This window comes from Sorex araneus, chromosome 10 (genome assembly GCF_027595985.1).
Source record: "Sorex araneus isolate mSorAra2 chromosome 10, mSorAra2.pri, whole genome shotgun sequence".
NCBI classification, from domain to species: Eukaryota; Metazoa; Chordata; class Mammalia; order Eulipotyphla; family Soricidae; genus Sorex; species Sorex araneus.
In genome coordinates this window covers 16,000,952-16,018,617 of record NC_073311.1, presented here as the reverse complement: position 1 = coordinate 16,018,617, position 17,666 = coordinate 16,000,952, and the positions used below count along the sequence as shown (strand labels likewise).

At 36.1% G+C, this 17,666-nt stretch overlaps 1 pseudogene; it reads right to left on the bottom strand.

Annotated features, from left to right (window-relative positions):
* Nucleotides 1–14,537: 14,537 nt before the first annotated feature.
* LOC129399265 (U2 spliceosomal RNA) lies at nucleotides 14,538–14,662 on the bottom strand (annotated as a pseudogene).
* Between the last annotated feature and the right edge of the window lie 3,004 nt (nucleotides 14,663–17,666).

The window sequence follows — 17,666 nt, the reverse complement described above, 5'->3', positions numbered from 1 at the left end:
TGATTAATATTTATTTGTCTCACTGTATGAAATAATTTTAAAAGGAAAATATTAAAGCCTTTTAATATTATTAGAAAATATATTGACTAACTTTAAAATTAAAAAGTTCCCAGAATGTCTTGTGCAGAGGATTCTCCCCAAAACTTCCAATTTACATTGTCTTTTTGTTGTTGTTTTGATTTGGGGGCCACACCTGGAGGTGCTCAGGATTTACTCCTGATTCTGTGCCAAAGGATCAATTCCAGATGTGCTCAGAGGACTATATGGGAAGTTTAGAGTCAAAGTATCAGTGGATATTGAAAGCAAATAGCATATCTGCTGGATTATCTCTCTGGATGCATGCATTTTTTTAAGCTAGTTACTATTCCACAAATTATTATTTTCTGTAAATATGTAACTTAACTCAATGCTCTTAACTGTCATAGCACATATGATTGATCATTTTATCATCTTTTTGCTTTATTATTGAGCCAAACAAAATAGTTGATACATTTTATTTTATATTTCCAGTATATTAATACAATTGTATTATATAGCACATTTTGTATTACATTATATATAGTCACTGTCATCCCATTGCTCATCGATTTGTTCGAGTGAGCACCAGTAACGTCTCTCATTGAGAGACTTATTGCTACTGTTTTTGGCATATCCAATATGCACAGGTAGCTTGCCAGGCTCTCCGAGAGGGGCAGAGGAATCAAACGCGGGTTGGCAGCATGAAAGGCGCAAATGCCCTATGGCTGTGCTATCGCTCCAGCCCATTATATATATTATATTTTAATATATTATATGCAATATATTTCTTAAGTACATAGTGCTAGGATTTTTTGATCACTCAAAATATTATTATCACTCAAGACATTTCAAGCACTCAAAAATACAGTTTTTCATAAAATTGTACAGAAAATACCAGTGGTTGTCAAAATTCACAAATTACCAATTTTTCCTGTTCCCAGTTTGAAGCTCAACCTTAATTTATAGTTTGGGTGGGGAGACGTTGATAGATAAGGGAGGATCAAAGTAAATATATTCAAGTAGAAATGTTTTTCATGATGACAACATTATCTCATGAAAGGATATTTGAACAGCAAAATATAAGAAACATAAAAATTGGCAATAAAATATATATTTTAAAGAAAAAGAACTTTGGATCAGAGAGTTCCTACAGTGTGCAGGGTACCTGCCTTGCATGCAGACAGAAGATCTGATCATCATCAGGCCGTGTGGTATCCTGAGCCACCAGGAATAATCCCTGAGTGCAGAGCCAGGTGTAAGCTTTGTTCACCACCAGATGTGATGAAAACAAATCAATAAAAAGAGAGGAATGCTGACTGGTAGAAATTCAGGAAGTAAAAAGAAAGAGAGAGAAAGAAAGAGTAAGAGAGAGAGAGAGAAAGTGACAGACACAGAGACACAGAGACACAGAGACACAGAGAGAGGATCTAACTTAGATCTATGAGAACTCATTACTTTCATTACCTTTATTTGTCTCACTGAACATGGATAAAATGTTACCCAACTCTACCACTGGGTCTTGATACAAATTTAGCAAAACAGATTTGACAAGATATGAAAGAAATTGAGGCTGTTGCTACCATGATTTTTTTTAACTAAGTGCATATAATCAATTATACTTACACTTCTATACTACATTAGAAATTCATTCTCCTCCAGGAGACAGTAAGTTTTTGAAAGTTATCTTTTTCCTCATCTTTCTTGCCAATAGCCATAGAAGTGGCTGCCTATTTATATTACATTTTCAGTCTCCCTTGCTGATAGAGTTGTCATCTTTGTTAAATTTCCACAGATGGAATATAAGAAATGTGCGCTTCACTCAAGGTCCCTTAAGAGAGAGGGCATGCCTCTTGAAAGCTCTCTTGCTTTCAACAACTAGAAGCCAGGTGCTTACCTAATTGTGAAGATAAATTTGGGGACAGTGAAGAAAGATTAAAAAGATCCAGAATTTCTGTAAATCTTGTGAAACATGCCTGTCAGCTAACTTAAAATGATTACACAAGAAATAAAATTTTCCAAATCTTCATGCTTTTTTTAGATGAGTTTTTGTATTATGATAATATAAGTTTACACTAAATAATCACTTGTATCACTTGTCATCCCTTTGATCTTTGATTTGCTCGAGTAGGCGCCAGTAATGCCTCCATTCATCCCTGTCGTGTGCTAGTATATCTGCTAGCCTAGTGGTATCTGCTCGCTCCAGGAACATGAAGAGCCTCAAACCGCTCATTCAGGGTTTTGACGAAGAAATCTGACCATCTCATAGATGGGCAGCCATTCAATCTTTTGACGTCCTGTGGAATCCAGTCGGTAACAGCTCTAGTCCAGCAGTTGTCTCTTAATTGCATTACATCTTCGGTCCATCTGAGTTTTGATGCCTTTGCAAAAGAGACAGTGTCCCTGATTCTTGATCGTTGATGGAGGTGGAAATTCCGGATGCATTCTCTCACTTTAGTGAAATGTGATACTCCAAACAGCTCTTTCGATTCCTCTTTGGGACACCCGAATAGTGTTCTCATCCTATTTGTGTAGGGATCAGGTCTCTGAGGCGTATATAAGTGCAGGAAGAATGGTGAAGTCGAAAAGATATGCCTGGAGTTGGAGTTTCTTCGTCCTCTTGGGCACTTTTTCAACACTCTTGAAGGCGTTCCCTGCTGCTCTCTTCCTCCTGCTCAGTTCTGGCACCAAGTGGTTCCTCATGTTGAGTTCTCAACTTAGATACACATAACTGCTGCATTCGAAGATGTTCGTACTGATGAGAGCAAACTGAGCATCAGGGACTATTTTGTTTTCCATGAACATTGTTTTGGTGAGATTCAGCTGCAATCTGACCTTTCCACACTCGCGGTCAAAGTCGGCCAGCATTTGTACTGCTTGGCTAATGTTTGGTGTTATGAGAACAATGCCATCAGCGAAGCAGAGGTGGTGTAGTTGCTAGCCATCTATCTTCACTCCCATTCCTTCCCATTCCAGTCATTGCATGATGTTCTCGAGGGTGGCACTGAAAAGTTTCGGTGAAATGGTATCACCCTGCAGAACCCCTATCTTTACATCCATGATCACTTCCTTGTAGAATGGTGAGATCCTGGTGGTGAATCTGTAATACAACTATGGAGGATCTTGATGTATTTACTTTGAATGCCGTGTTTGGCTAGGGCTTCGATGACTACTTCAGTTTCAACAGAATCAAAGGCCTTCTTTAAATAAATGAACGTTAGACAGAGCATCATCTTGAACTCTCACGAAACTTCAATGAGCTTTGTCATTGTGTGGATATGGTCAATTTTGCTGAATCTTTTTCAGAACCCGGTTTGCTTGCATGGTTGTCCTTGTCTAGTGTTCTGCCTACTCCATCAGGATGACTAGAGTGAACAACTTGTAGATGACCGACAACAGGCAGATTGGGAGACGATTGCTGAAGTCTTGGATCTCTCCCTTCTTATACAATGAATGGTCCTGCTGGTTTTCCATTGGGACAGAACCTTGCATATGGACAGGTAGCATGTGAAGAGCTGAGCCAGTATGTTGAAGAATACTGGCAGCAGATTCTTCAGGTATTTGGGTCTGACCTTGTCTGGACCGGGTGCTGTATGTGTCTTTACCGACGAAATGGCGTGTTGGATTTCGGAAGGGAGGACTTTGGGAATGACATATCATCTTGCAGAATTTGGTATGTGAGCAGATGGACTTGGCTGTTGAAGATATCTGAGTAGAAGTCATGAATAATCCTTTACATAGCCCTTCTGGAAGATGTGATTGATCTATCAGGACATCGAAGGGCAGTCATCTTGGTCTTGTAGTTGGCGAAGTACAGGCGAGCATTGCGAATAGTTTTCCTGGCTTCTGCCACATCAGCTAACACTGCTACTCTTCTCTCTTTGAGGCCTTCCTTTATCACTTCTCTGCACAGCTTTGTTAGCTTGTGATTGCCTTAGGCTCATGCCAAACCACGTTGGCAAATGAGCTCGAGAGTTACCAAAGACAGGGGTGTTTGTGGTTTTCCCACTCTTGGCATCCTTCACAAAGTCATGGAGATGCTGAACCAGTCAATAGTATTCCTCATTGATGTTGTCAATGATGGCATCTTCCCACATTGCCTCAATAGTGCTAAGGAGCTCCCAGTTGGTGGTCATTCTGGGAGTTCTCTTCTTAAACTTTCCAGGCCTTTCTCCCCACTCTGTGAAGTAGAATTTTGCACAAAGGAGATGGTGGTCTGATCCCATTTGGAATTTTGGGACAACAGCAACATCGGTCAGGCAAAACCGTTGTTTGAATATGATGTGGTCAATTTCATTGTGGAACTGTCCACCGGGAGACTCTCATGCCCAAAGTTTAGATTCAGCCTTCTGGAACTGTGAGTTACCATGGATGGTCTTGGTCAACATGATGAACTCAGACAATCTCTCACCCCGTTCGTTCCATTCTAAGCCATGGGTCCTGATGTGGAGTTCTTCGGGCAATCTTTTTGGTCCTATCTTGGCATTTATATCACCGACAATGATCTTGTAGAAGGTGTGGTCTTCTTTTTAGAACTTCTTCAGCTCTGTGTAAAACTTCTCAATTTCTTTTTCATAGTAGTTGGATGTTGGTGCGTAGACGACTAAGATAGAAATTGCTGGCAGTGAGCAAGCGTAATCATCCAAGTCAGATTGTTAGGCATTCTAATGAATCAGTGATCATGGCCAAGTTCTTACTGACAAGGACAGCAACGCCACCAATGCCTCTGTTGTCACATGTTCCAAGGAACAGTTCTTCTCTAGTGTCGAAAATGGCTCCACTACCAGGCCATCGCCACACTCCAAGCCACTTTCCGGGCACTCGAGCTGAATCTCACGCATGAGTGAAGCCCCACAGAACCAAGTAAGGCAGGACTTTGTGACCTTGGACTCCAGGCTCAATGAGAGCCAGAAACAAGATCCTCTGCCTGCCTCCCCCAATCTCCAGCTCCCCAGGAATCAAACCCAGACGACCCACACTACCTGCACCAGATAAATACCTCATTGTCTGACCTCCACTAGCTCCACTTCCCAGCCACCTCCAAGCTCCGGGCTGGTTTCTGGACATACCATAAGACACTTAATACCCATTTTCCAAAATTACTGCACCATATTTGATGGGGTTCAAATATGGTGTGAACCATAGAAACATCTCTAAGGGCAATTGGAGACAGCCCTAAAAGCCTCCATCCCTCTCAGAGAGCCCAGCAAGCTACAGAGAGTTTCCAGCCCATGCGGCAGAGCCTAGCAAGCTACCTGTAGCATATTCGATATGCCAAAAACAGTAACAACAATGGGCCTCATTCACCTGACACAGAAAGACCCCCTCAATATGACAGCGTTAAGAAGGATGAGCAAGGAGAGGCTGATAAAAATTTCAGGGACTAATTAGACTGCCAAAACAAAGACGGACTAAAGTGACTGTTTGTACTTTCAACCTACATATGCTGGCATCGAAATCATCTATCAAGGACCTGATGATGCAAGCGCAGAAGATCATTGGTCTGACGGAAATGAAAAGGCATCGATCACACTAAATAATAAATGATAAAAATTATCCTGTTTGGATAGGGGGCATCAGATTTGCATCTAACTGTGCTCAAGATGTACCATTGACTCTGCACTCAGAATTCATTTGTGGAGGTGCTCTGCTGACCATAAGGGGTGTCAGGGATATACCCCAGGTGGGTTGTATGCAAGACAAACACCTTACACATTGTACCATCTCTCCAGTCCACAGTTCAATCCATTTTAAAATCTCAGTAAGTCAGGATCCTAAGTGGGACATGAAAACATAAATAAATGCATCAAATTTTAATAAATAAATTAAATATCAATTTAGTACTGTTTGAATAATACAGTGACATAAGTATTTTAGAAAAAATATTTATTGAAGTATCATTTAAATATAATAGCTAAGATAAAAGATCTTATTTGAGCACGTGATATATATTAAATATATATTAAATAGTATAAGGTTTATAGTAGCCTATGATTTCTTTCCATTTAAAGACATGGAAATAGACAATACAAACCTGTCACTTTGGTGACTGCTAGATTTGAACCCTCACTGTATCATTATTATCCTGTTATTCATCAATTTGCTTGAGCAGGCACCAGTAGTGTCTCCATTGTGAGACTTGTTACTGTTTTTAACATATCGAACATGCCACAGGTAGCTTGCCAGGCTCTGCCATGCAAGCGGGATACTATAGGTAGCTTGCCAGCCTCTCTGAGAGGGATGGAGGAATTGAGCCCAGGTCGGCTGTATACAAGACAAATGCCCTACCTGCTGTGCTATCTCTCAGTCCTGAACCCTCACTATTGATATTAGTTTATACTTTGGGTAAGTTGCTTTTTTAACAAAAAGGCTTCTATAAATGTGAAATAAATTCTAATATATGCCTCTCTAAGGCTATATTTTCAGGAATAAAGAAATGATTATCATAGCTTTTACAACCAACATATCAAAGCTGTATAGAGAGTATCTCACCCGCATGGGCAGAGCCTGGCAAGCTACCCATGGCATATTTGATATGCAGAAATAGTAACAAGTCTCACAATGGAGACGTTACTGGTGCCGCATGAGCAAATCGATGAGCAATGGGGTGACAGTGACAGTTACAGTGAACAGTGACAATGATTATCTCTTACCCCACCTCTCACATATAGTAACATCAAACCATAGCACATAGTAAAATAGGGTGCTTTCTGTAAACCTTTCTGTTTGTTTCGTCGTAAAAGTGCAAAATCTCAGACTAAATCTTCCTTGTATAATGCTAATCTCTACACTGAATCTTACATGAAATACCACCTCTAGTTTGCTTTTTAATGAAATAATGTGCTTTTTGCCGATCTATAAGGAAAACAGATTAAATATGGGATAGTCACTGTCAATTTGGCATGAGCAACATTTCTTAACTTCCAACATATTTGGAATGTAGGAAGCATTTCATTTCAGGTTCCATCTATTGACTAAAATATTTTATTGCTAGCGCATAAGGTTACTGTATATCATGCCCTAAAATACTTTCAATAGTTTTCCTGTATAATATGGAAATTTTATACTCTACCATCATCATGGCAACATGCATTTTGCATATTATAATTTTACATCTGAAAGCTTAGGAATATGATTTCAGCATTTTTCTTTTAAATTGCAATTTCAGCTTGATTCAGGAGCCAGTGAGAGGATTCCCCAACCAGAAAGGCATATAATAGTAAAGCATAACTCCCAGCATTGCAGAGCCAGGGAGACTTCGAGGTTATTATGGGCTTTAATTATCACTCCTGTAAGCTGTAATATTCTCTACTTTTGGTGAAGCAGCACTCCACAGAGTGTGAAATCCTTCCCTGATTTTGAAAATACCCAAGAAATGAACTGAATCACTTCCAATCTGCTGTAACAACTGAACTCCCACTGATAAGTATAAGCAAGGGACAAATTTATCATCACCAATAGAAAATAGGCTTTTTGAAAGTGAGATTTGAGACATCTAGCTCTCTGCTTACTAAGAGCAGTGATCAGCAAAACTAAATCCACTTTCCTTTTAAATTTACAGTCATTTTATTCCCTTGACTGGGATTCAAATCAATAAAATGTTGGTCTTTTATGTTTGTATTTTACTTGTTGCTATAAAATTTAAACACTAAATTATAAAAATAAATAGTTGTCGTAGTTATAACTATTAATTCCCAGACCTCTTCTCAGCCACAATGTCTGTTTTTTCTTTTCCTTAGATCAGACACTTCAAGTAAAAATCAACCTGAGGATTTTGAATAGGTTCCATTTAGTTTCCCCTCTGGAAACCCAATCCACACAATTTAGATTTCTTTGCCTATTAAAGTAAGGCTTATACAAACATACTGCATACAGACATGTGCTTCAGACAGAAATCAGTGCTCTGTAAGTCACTTCTCAATATTACCTCAGAGTGTCAGCAACTTCTATGGTTTTCCTACTGACATCACAATGTATTCCCTACTAGGCCCATGTTCCGAATTTAAAACCTAGGGTAGAAGGCTGTGAAGAAAAGATATTAGAAAGCAAGCAAGCAAATATGGTTAGATTTTTTAAGACATTTTTTATTACATGTAAGTGGTTTGGTGTATTTAATATACCCTCTCATTATTTTATCTATCTTAATAACAGAATTTTATTATTAATCAAAACATTTAAAAACATTTAGAGGTTTAGGAAAATCATGATTTAACATAAAATTCATCAATTATATAAAACACCAGATTTTCATATATGTCTTTTTTGAAAGTATTGAAAATTTATTTTTAGTGTGATTTTTCTATTTAAATCTAAGGGCAATGATTAATTTATCATTATATAAAAAGTTCTGCAATTGTCTACAACACACCAGGTATCCAGTGATATGGCAAGAATATATGAACACAACACCATCATTTATAGATGTTCAGTGTTACATTTCTTGTGTGTGCCTGCAATTTTTAAATCTTGTAGTTCTTGAAATTATAGGTATGAAAACCACAAGTTAAATCAAATCAGAAAAACAGTAGCTGTGAAATCAGTTTCCTTTGGCTTGACTGACTTGTTTCTTTTGGTGTTGGAAATGAAAAGAAAGTTGCAGTGGCTTTACAAATGATAGAGTAAACTTAATCTTAGAAACAGAGGGTTTTAAAGCTCTCCTGTTTACTTTTTTTTTCCACTTCTTGAAATTAATGAACTTTACTAAAGGGAGAAGTAGCAACCAGAAATAGCAAATTCTACACATTGATTTTAAATGACTATTCATAAATGTCATCATGCTGATAATAATATTTATTACATAACATTTCCTAGTTCCTATCTCTATGATATCAAAAATGGCTAACATATGTTCTGACATAATAAATTAAATTGAATTATTATCAAATAGGATAAGGAATTCTGGTGGAAAATTGAAGATAAACTTATGAGGAAAGAAAAAATAAATACATTTAAATGGTGCTGAAAGTATATATATTCCTTCAAATAACTATACCATAAGAATATTTTTTAAAATAATTCAGACCAAATTTTCCTTATTTTTAAAAACAAAAATTAAATGAATATTATATAAAGATGTATAATTTAATATCAGAAATAATTTAGAATATAGGTCCTTTTTCCAAGCTTTTGAATTGTATTCTAACAATTGTAGATATCCTTGTTGCCTAACATGTAAGATTAAATATGCAAATATTCTCTGCATTATGGCACTTTAGGTACCTGGAGACTTGCCATTTGTGCTATTATGATAAGAGCTAGAAGCCAATTTCTTTCAAACCATATTTTTTAAGCTAAAGAATATTAGCTAGGAGCAGTCAAAATGACAAGGCAATAAGTATATGAACAGAATGAACATCCGGCAAAGAAGTTTAAAGGAATAAGACTGTAATAAAAACTGCTAAAAACTGCCCAGTGATTTAGATGGTGAGTGATCTTCAAGTTTTAAATGCTTTGAGAGAGGGTATGTGAATTACTGTTCCAGTTCTGAAGTATTTTTAAAGAGTAATAGGAGTATGAGTAGACTGCATTTGCTCTTGAAATTCTTTCATATTTGGTGTGGATGAAATAAAAATGGCATGAAAATGTCAGCTGAGTCTTTAAAGATTTAGGGTATGCTGCTTTGAGATTTAGTTGATGGCTGGTATCAGTAACCTAAGCAGTTCATTTCACTCAATGATTTTTATCTTCAAGGGGAACATTTTTAGGCAAAACTTAGAAGAATGAATTAAGAACCCTTCTCTTTCTAGTAACCATGCTGTCTAAGACCAATTTAAATAGAAATTCATGGGAAAAAATGTTTTGGAAAACTGGATCAGAAACACAACTAAGGTCCAAACCCAAGTTATTTTTATTTTATTTTGTCATTAGTTCATTCATTTAATAAACATTATGTTGTTACTGTTGGTTGTTTAAGTAGAACTATATATTTAAGCAAATATGTTATTTTGATGTGTTAATCATATTTGAAGGTATGGCAAGGAACTATTTTGATTGCTAATTCATAAAAAAGATCAATAGAATTGATGATGACACTTAATAAAAAGTTCTGTTCATAAAAAGTATTCAAGATTTTTTTCCTCTTTGATTTCCTCAGTAACAAGTAGAAACTCAAGATAAAGAAATTACAAGCTCTTAAGAGAAGTCCATAAAAAATTAAGACTATGCATTATACCTTTAGTTAGGTTTTATTTGGGGAGAATAAATGCAATAACATCTTTAAAACAAAAAATAAAAAGATGTTAAAAAGCAATATGGAGTTAACATTGAAAACAACATTTTGGAATTTGTATATAAAAATGTTGAAGTCAAACACTCTCTATTCTTGTTATGCATTTAAAATCCTTTTTTTTTTCTAAACTGTACACTTTATCAGTTAAAACTTTGCTTGAATGCCATAATCATGGAAACCACCTTGGTTCCTCATAGTTCAAGGGAAGTTTCTTAATTAATCTTCAGTCTTTTATCAGTACCTTTTTTATGACACTCTTTAAGTTTCCAAAGAACCAAAGTCATTTTTTTCCTACTTGTGATATTCAGAGAGGAGAAACCAAATTTCACTATTATATTTATTTCTAGAGTCTCCTGTACATGGTTTATTAATATATTAATTTTTCAATATTTTAAATGAATTTACATGTTTTTACTCTTGCTCTTTCATACAAAACCCAGTAAATTTGTCAAACGAGGTGATTCTATTTCTTAATAATCAAATAAGTGACTTCTGAGAACTTTAAAACTTATCATTTCTCTGTAGAATTTGTTAACTGATAAAAAATTAACACTGAAACTTTATATTAAGATTTAAAAATAAAATACACAATTTTCTAAGAACATGCTTACAAAGTCTGTTCACAAACTATGTTTAAAAATATGTCCTTTGATTTTATATGCACTTCTTATTCTTAAAACTATATAGTACATCTTATATGATAGGATAACATACATAATTTTCATGTTAGTAAGTTGATTGAATTGTACCTGAACTCCACTTTACTTTTTATTCAATTATTTTTAATTGACCATTTGTGAGATAGACCATTACAAAGCTGTTCATAATCGGGTTTTAGTCATACCATTATTCATTATCCATCCCTCCACCAGTGTGCATTTCCTACCACCAGTGTGCCCCATCTCCCTACCACCATAACCCAACCCCACACCCACCAACCACAGTCTCCCTCTATGGGAGGCGCTTTCCTTCTTGATCTCTCTTTCTTCTTTTCATTTTGTGTATTATGGTTTGTAATACAGGTACTATGAGATCATGTTTGTTCAGGGCATTCAGTATTTTAATCAGGATGGTAAGGCTGGAGTAACAAGCGTGGGTGGCAGCTTTAGGGTGTGGATGTGACTGCTGAGGCTTACAGAAGTACAGGGAGGTGGGGGATGGTAGCCCATTCTAATCTCAAGAAAGCCTGAAGATTTCAGTTCACAAAATCTGAGTAACAGAATTTTCAGCAGATTATGTCTCAGTGAGATCAGTCTTGAGATGTTGGAGTCAGGCCGGAGGTATAGTGTCAATTTTGAATTGTGGAAGCAAGGGACTGCTGGGGACTCTGCTTGGGTGGGCACCAGTCCAACCCACTCCTCTCCAATTTACCCTGGTCTGTTCAGCCATGTGCAGGTCTGAGATTAACTGCAGCTTTTAATCTCTTTTGAGATTTATCTATGGATCTCTGAAATAAGGCCAATAATTGAGCTTGTATAGTTTAGCCATCTGTGGGTGTGGTTCCCACATACTTAACATTTGGCCATTTAATTTCTTGGTAAACTTGGTCCCAAGTTATTTGGGTCCAGCCAAAGTCACAGCAGCAATTTTGAGGTATCAGGAAGCCTGAAAGCACTATCAGGCTGCTGATGCACTTGCCCCGTAGGTACAGGTTGACCAACTGGCGGCACTATAGCCTAGGTCAGTAAATATTTTTCACAACATTTTAAATAAGATCTTTCCTATTTTTTTAAAACAGAAATTCAACTAAAGCTTATATCATTATCATTAACTTCAAGAATCATTTTGTTGTTGTTGTTTTGCTGATGCTCTGAATTGTGTTCTAACAATGGTAGGTAAATAAATATTCTTAATAAACTTCTGTCTAATACATCTTATCTGCATACAATAACTGAATTATTTTTCCTGTCAAATCAGGTTTAGCTTTAATGAGAGTAGAAATGAAGAAAATTGCAACAAATAAGTTTGATAAAAGGATAGCAAAATACTTTGTTAGTTACTAAATGCTTTGTCAGTTAGAAATAAGACTTTCGAGACTGAGAGATAGTGCAGCAGGTAGAGTAGTTTGCCTTGCATGTAGCCAGCTGGGTTCAATCCAGGTATTGTATACAGTTCCCCAAAAACTGCTGAAATTCATTATTTTCCTATGTAGCAAATTCTAAATTAATACTAAATGTTTATGAACATAAAAATCATTATATATAATGATATATATGGATCATTTATATAATTATATATATATATCCATTGCTTGAGTGTTTGAGTTTTACCTGAAATTCCAAGTGACATGAGATATTTTCAGAAAAGTAACACATGCTCAACTAAAATAATAAGGGTTTATATTATATAAGACGATGAAAATTACCTATAAACCTCTTTTTATTTTTTCTTATCTTTTTTCCTTCTGGATAACATCTGGCAGTACACCTGGCAATAAGAGAGTAGGGCACACTTTCGACTGCACTCAGAAATTACTTCTGGCGGTGTTTGGGATGCCGGGGATCAAACCCAGGTCAGCTACATGCAAAACAAATGCCTAAACGCTATACTATCACTCCACCCTCTGTATACCTCTTCCATACTTGGTACTTGACAAGTAATGGCATAGTAGGAAAAATAATTCTATAATACGAAAACAATTTCTAATTGAAGCTACACTGAAACTTAGTGTATGTAGGATAGTAATTTAGTGAGGTATTTTATTTTCTTCTGATTGTATGTAGGAGTTCTAAAGCACTGTTCAGGGAACCCAGCATCCTACCTGCCAATATTTGGCCAGGTAAGTTGGGGAGTTTAATGTTAGTGCCAAGTATGAAGAGCTTCTCATCCTCTATCCTGTAAGAAACCACCAGGATCATGCAGAGGAGATTGAAGTCTCCTAGGACGCAATCTGTGGTTTTCAGGTCCACGAAGTACCAAGGTTTGGACTTGGTCCTGACTCATGCACCTATGTACTTCTGACACTGAGCTATCTTCAAAGTCTAATTTAATACGTTTTTATTTGTTGCATTGATCAGTTGATTTTGGTTGGTCGCCACACCCAGAAGTATTCAGGAGCAACACCCAGGTCTGTGCTGGGGATCACTCCCAGTGGTGCTTAATGAACATTAATTCAGAGAACAAGAGGGTAGGGAGGGAAAGAGAGAGAGAGAAGGAAAGAGAGAGAGGGAAGTAGAGAGAGGGAGGGAGAGAGGGAAGAGAGAAGGAGCAAGAAATGAGAAATGAGAGAGAGAGAGAGAGAGAGAGAGAGAGAGAAGGAATGTGCATGCCATAGAGATATAAGAAGCAAGCTTGGGGAAGAGTGGGTGATGGAAAGAAAACTGGGGTTATGGGTGATGGAAATGGACTTTGATAAATGGTGGCATTTAGAACATTGTATGACTGAAATTCAACCATGAACAATTTTGAAACTTTGTATCTCACTGAATCCATTTAAAATAAATAAATAAATGTTTACAAACATTTAAATAGTGTATGCACAATAATATATATATATATATATGTGTGTGTGTGTGCATGTCATATCCGGCAAAGCTTTGGAGAGACCACATAGATTTGTGCTTAAAAGTAAATTGTTTTGAAGCTACCGAGAGTGTTCTTATTGCTAAGGCAAGTGTTTCGGTTTCAATTCAGCTGCAAAAATTTTAAACTGAACAGTTTTGAACAATTTCTTTTGTGTTTAATTTGAATATTTAAAATGAATATATAAGATTACATGCCAAGTGTTGCTATAAAGATCATATATATAATTTTAAAGTTCTTGAAATCCCTGTAATATAAAATATATTATAATCATAGTTCAATTAAAATGTAAAGGGAAAAATTATTGATATTTAAGTAGAATCAAACTATTACAAATAAGGAAAGGAAATAGGCAATATTCGGAAATGGTGACTATTATCTTACCACTTATCAAGAACCTCCAACTTTTAGAAATTTAGAAGCAAAAATTCTATAATATAAACGTCCCCATGCGCTGTCCACTTCTTTTCTTCACCACTTGAAATGTTACAGATTGAACTCATAGTTAAAGACTACATCCCAGTAAAACAACTGTACAAAATCTCAGACTAAAAGTTACCAGACAAGTTCTGTAAAATAAAATACAAATACTCCACTGGAATTTGTCTCCAATTTTGAGAACAAGGCACTCATGTTACTGGAGGAAATAGAATAAAAGAACTCTTAATTCAATAGTAGAAATAGGCATAGATTAGATATTAAAACAGGACAGCTTTGACAGAAAATAATTATATAGGCCATCTAAGCTTTAAAGAAATAATAATATTAAATAAAGTCCTAGAACTAAAATACAAGTAAAAATACTCTTTCCTGTGGAAGAACTCCCTGTTTATTAAAGGATATTTAATAATAGTCCCAGTTACTACACTTGATCTTAGCAAAAGGCCGAGAAGCGATTTTATAATAGTCCCAGTTTATACTCTAGATGCCCTGAAAACTACCTTAGTCATGACAAGAAAAATATATCCTGACATAGCAAAAATGCCAAAGGATAGTCAAAATTAACTCCCAGTTGAGAGTTGTTGAGAGCCATTGCTTTAACCAATCAGAGAATAAAATGTCAGGCACAAACTTCACTAGTTTTATTTTTTAAGAAATAGTATATGTATATTATTTTTACACATAATGAATATATATGTTGTTTTGTGATAAGCCAGGTGATGAAATTCTGCTTTCTACAAAATGAGAATAGACTGAAATGTAGTTTTTAATAAAACCAAATCAACTCAATACAAAATTTCTAGATAAAGCACTCTTCTGCAACAGATGAATTTTGATGATCTTATTAGAAACTCTATAGAAAAGACTTTCCAGGGACTTAATATATAGCTGGTGCCTCATGAAAACTTATTCAATAAATAAACTATTACAAAGTTGTTTTGTGAAACACAAATGGTCTAGTGGAAGTTTCCCTTTACAGCCTCCTTGAATCAGCTAATATTAAATTTGACACAAACATATTAATTGAAAGATTCAATTAGGTACCATATGGCATATCAAAGTTTATTTATTTATTATAACAGAGAAAGAAAATTAATAAATATGACTTTTTCCCCTTTTATAATATCTACTGATATTTAAAAGATCTAGCAAAAAAACTTATTACACACAAGTTATTGATTTTTTTTAATCAGAAGAAGTTAAAGGATTAGAATGAAGTACATTGATGTATTGAACATATACTTAAAACTATTTTATATCAGGCATTCTAATAGGCATGAAAAACTTTACAAATAAAATGAAAAATAGAGGCCATAGATCTAGGAAATTAGCTGAAATAAAAAGGTATGCTCATCAACATTTATAATTCAGAATGATATAGAATACCTTAAATGAGAAAGTCCCCCAAATTACTGTAGACATACTGAGAAAGATGCTGTTAATATGTGCTTAGAAACAGTTTAGATAAGCAAAGATTATAGAGGTTATAAACATCCTAAAAGATGAAATATACTTGGGGAATCATTAATGTAAGGTGATTATCTGACAACTCAGAGACAGTTCAGATTTTTCAGCAATATTTAATATAGGCTCCAAAACATCAAATTATTATTAATGTGGATGAGTTTTGTTAACAAATGATTGAAAATGGAATTTAGAGTTTTCAAATATACCAGAGTAACTTTCTGACTAAGAGAGGAGAGGAGTAAATCCCAAAGATCTACACAGTGAATATCACACTATATTTCTCAGTCACCACTGAGGAACTTTATGTTTAATCAGAATACAGAATAAAAACTGTGATTTAGGGTGAATGATTGAGAACAGGATAAAGTCACAAGTGGGAATAAGAATAGTAAAAAGGATAAGCTGAAAATGTAGGATAATGAGCATGTCGGCTGCATTGACGTTCAAAGTTTATGTTCAGGCAAGTAAGAGTGGAGTTGTGATGGTAACATTAGACATAAAATGTTGAAGGAAAGGAAGTAGTTTGATAGGAATTTAACATTGCAATAAGAGATAATATAGCCATAAAAAATGCAGAAACAGAAGTCAGGGGACTGAAGGCTGTTACAGAGTACAGCAATTCATGGAGTGGGAACAGAAAAGCCTTAGGAGGAACACAGAGTTGCAGACAAAACTGACAAATATAATATTTAAAATATTACAATAACAAATGGGCTTGAGCGTTAACACAGCTGTAGGGAATTCGCTTTTCATGTGGCTGACCCGTGTTTGATTCCTCCGCCCTTCTCGGAGAGCCCAGCAAGCTACGGAGAGAATCACGCCCACAGGGCAGAGCCTGGGAAGCTAAAAAACAGTAACAATAAGTCTCACAATGAGAGACATTACTGGTGACGGCTTGAAGAAATCGATGAACAACAGGATGACAGTGACAGTGACAATAACAAACATTGATGATATTTTGAATTTCATTGGTTTCTGTTGTGATGTCCCCCTTTTCATTCCTGATTCTGTTTATTAGGGTTCTCTCTCTCTCTCTTTCTTTGTGAGTCTTGCTAGCGGTTTATCAATCTTGTTTATTTTCTCAAAGAACCAGCTCTTGGTTTCATTGACCTTTCGAATTGTCTGGGTTTCCATGTGGTTAATTTCTGCTTTAATTTTTATTATTTCTTTCCTTCGGTCTGGTTTGGATTTCTTTTTCTGGTCCTTTTCTAAAGCCTTGAGCTGTGAAGTCAAGCTGTGTAGGCCCTTTCTTCCTTCCTGAGGAATGTTTGCAGAGCTATAAATTTTCCCCTTAACACAGCTTTAGATGCGTCCCATAGGTTTTGGTAGCTCGTGTCTTCATTCTCATTTGTTTCCAGGTATCTCTTGATTTCTTCCTTGATTTCCTTCCTGACCTACTCATTGTTCAACACTGAGCTGTTTAATTTCCATGTGTTTGCTTTGATTTTCTGTGTCTGTGAGTGGTTACCTTCTATCTTTAGCGCATTGTGGTCTGAGAAGATAGTTGTTACAATTTCTATTTTTCCGATTCTATTGAGGTATGTTCTGTGGCCCAGTACATGGTTTATTTTGGAAAATGTTCCATGTGCACTGGAAAAGAATGTGTATTCTTTCATTTTGGGGTGTAAAGCCCTGAATAGGTCTATTAGGCCTCTCTCTTATATTTCTTCCTTCAGTGTCAATATTTCCTTGGTGAACTAGGTGGAATATCCCTACACACAACCCCAAATGTATGACCATTTAATCTTCGATAAGGGAGCAAGAAATGTGAAGTGGAGCAAGAAAAAGCCTCTTTAACAAATGGTGTTGGACTCACAAAGAGGATCGGACACTGCCTACAGACCCGAGGGGCACTCTCTCACCAGTTCCTGCTGCAGGGGCTCCCCTGGACCCGCGAACTCCCTGCGCTGTGTGGACGCACCTCTCCGATCCTCTGTAATGCCCAAACTCCCAATCAGGTACTCACAAAGAGGATCGGGAATCTGCCTACTGA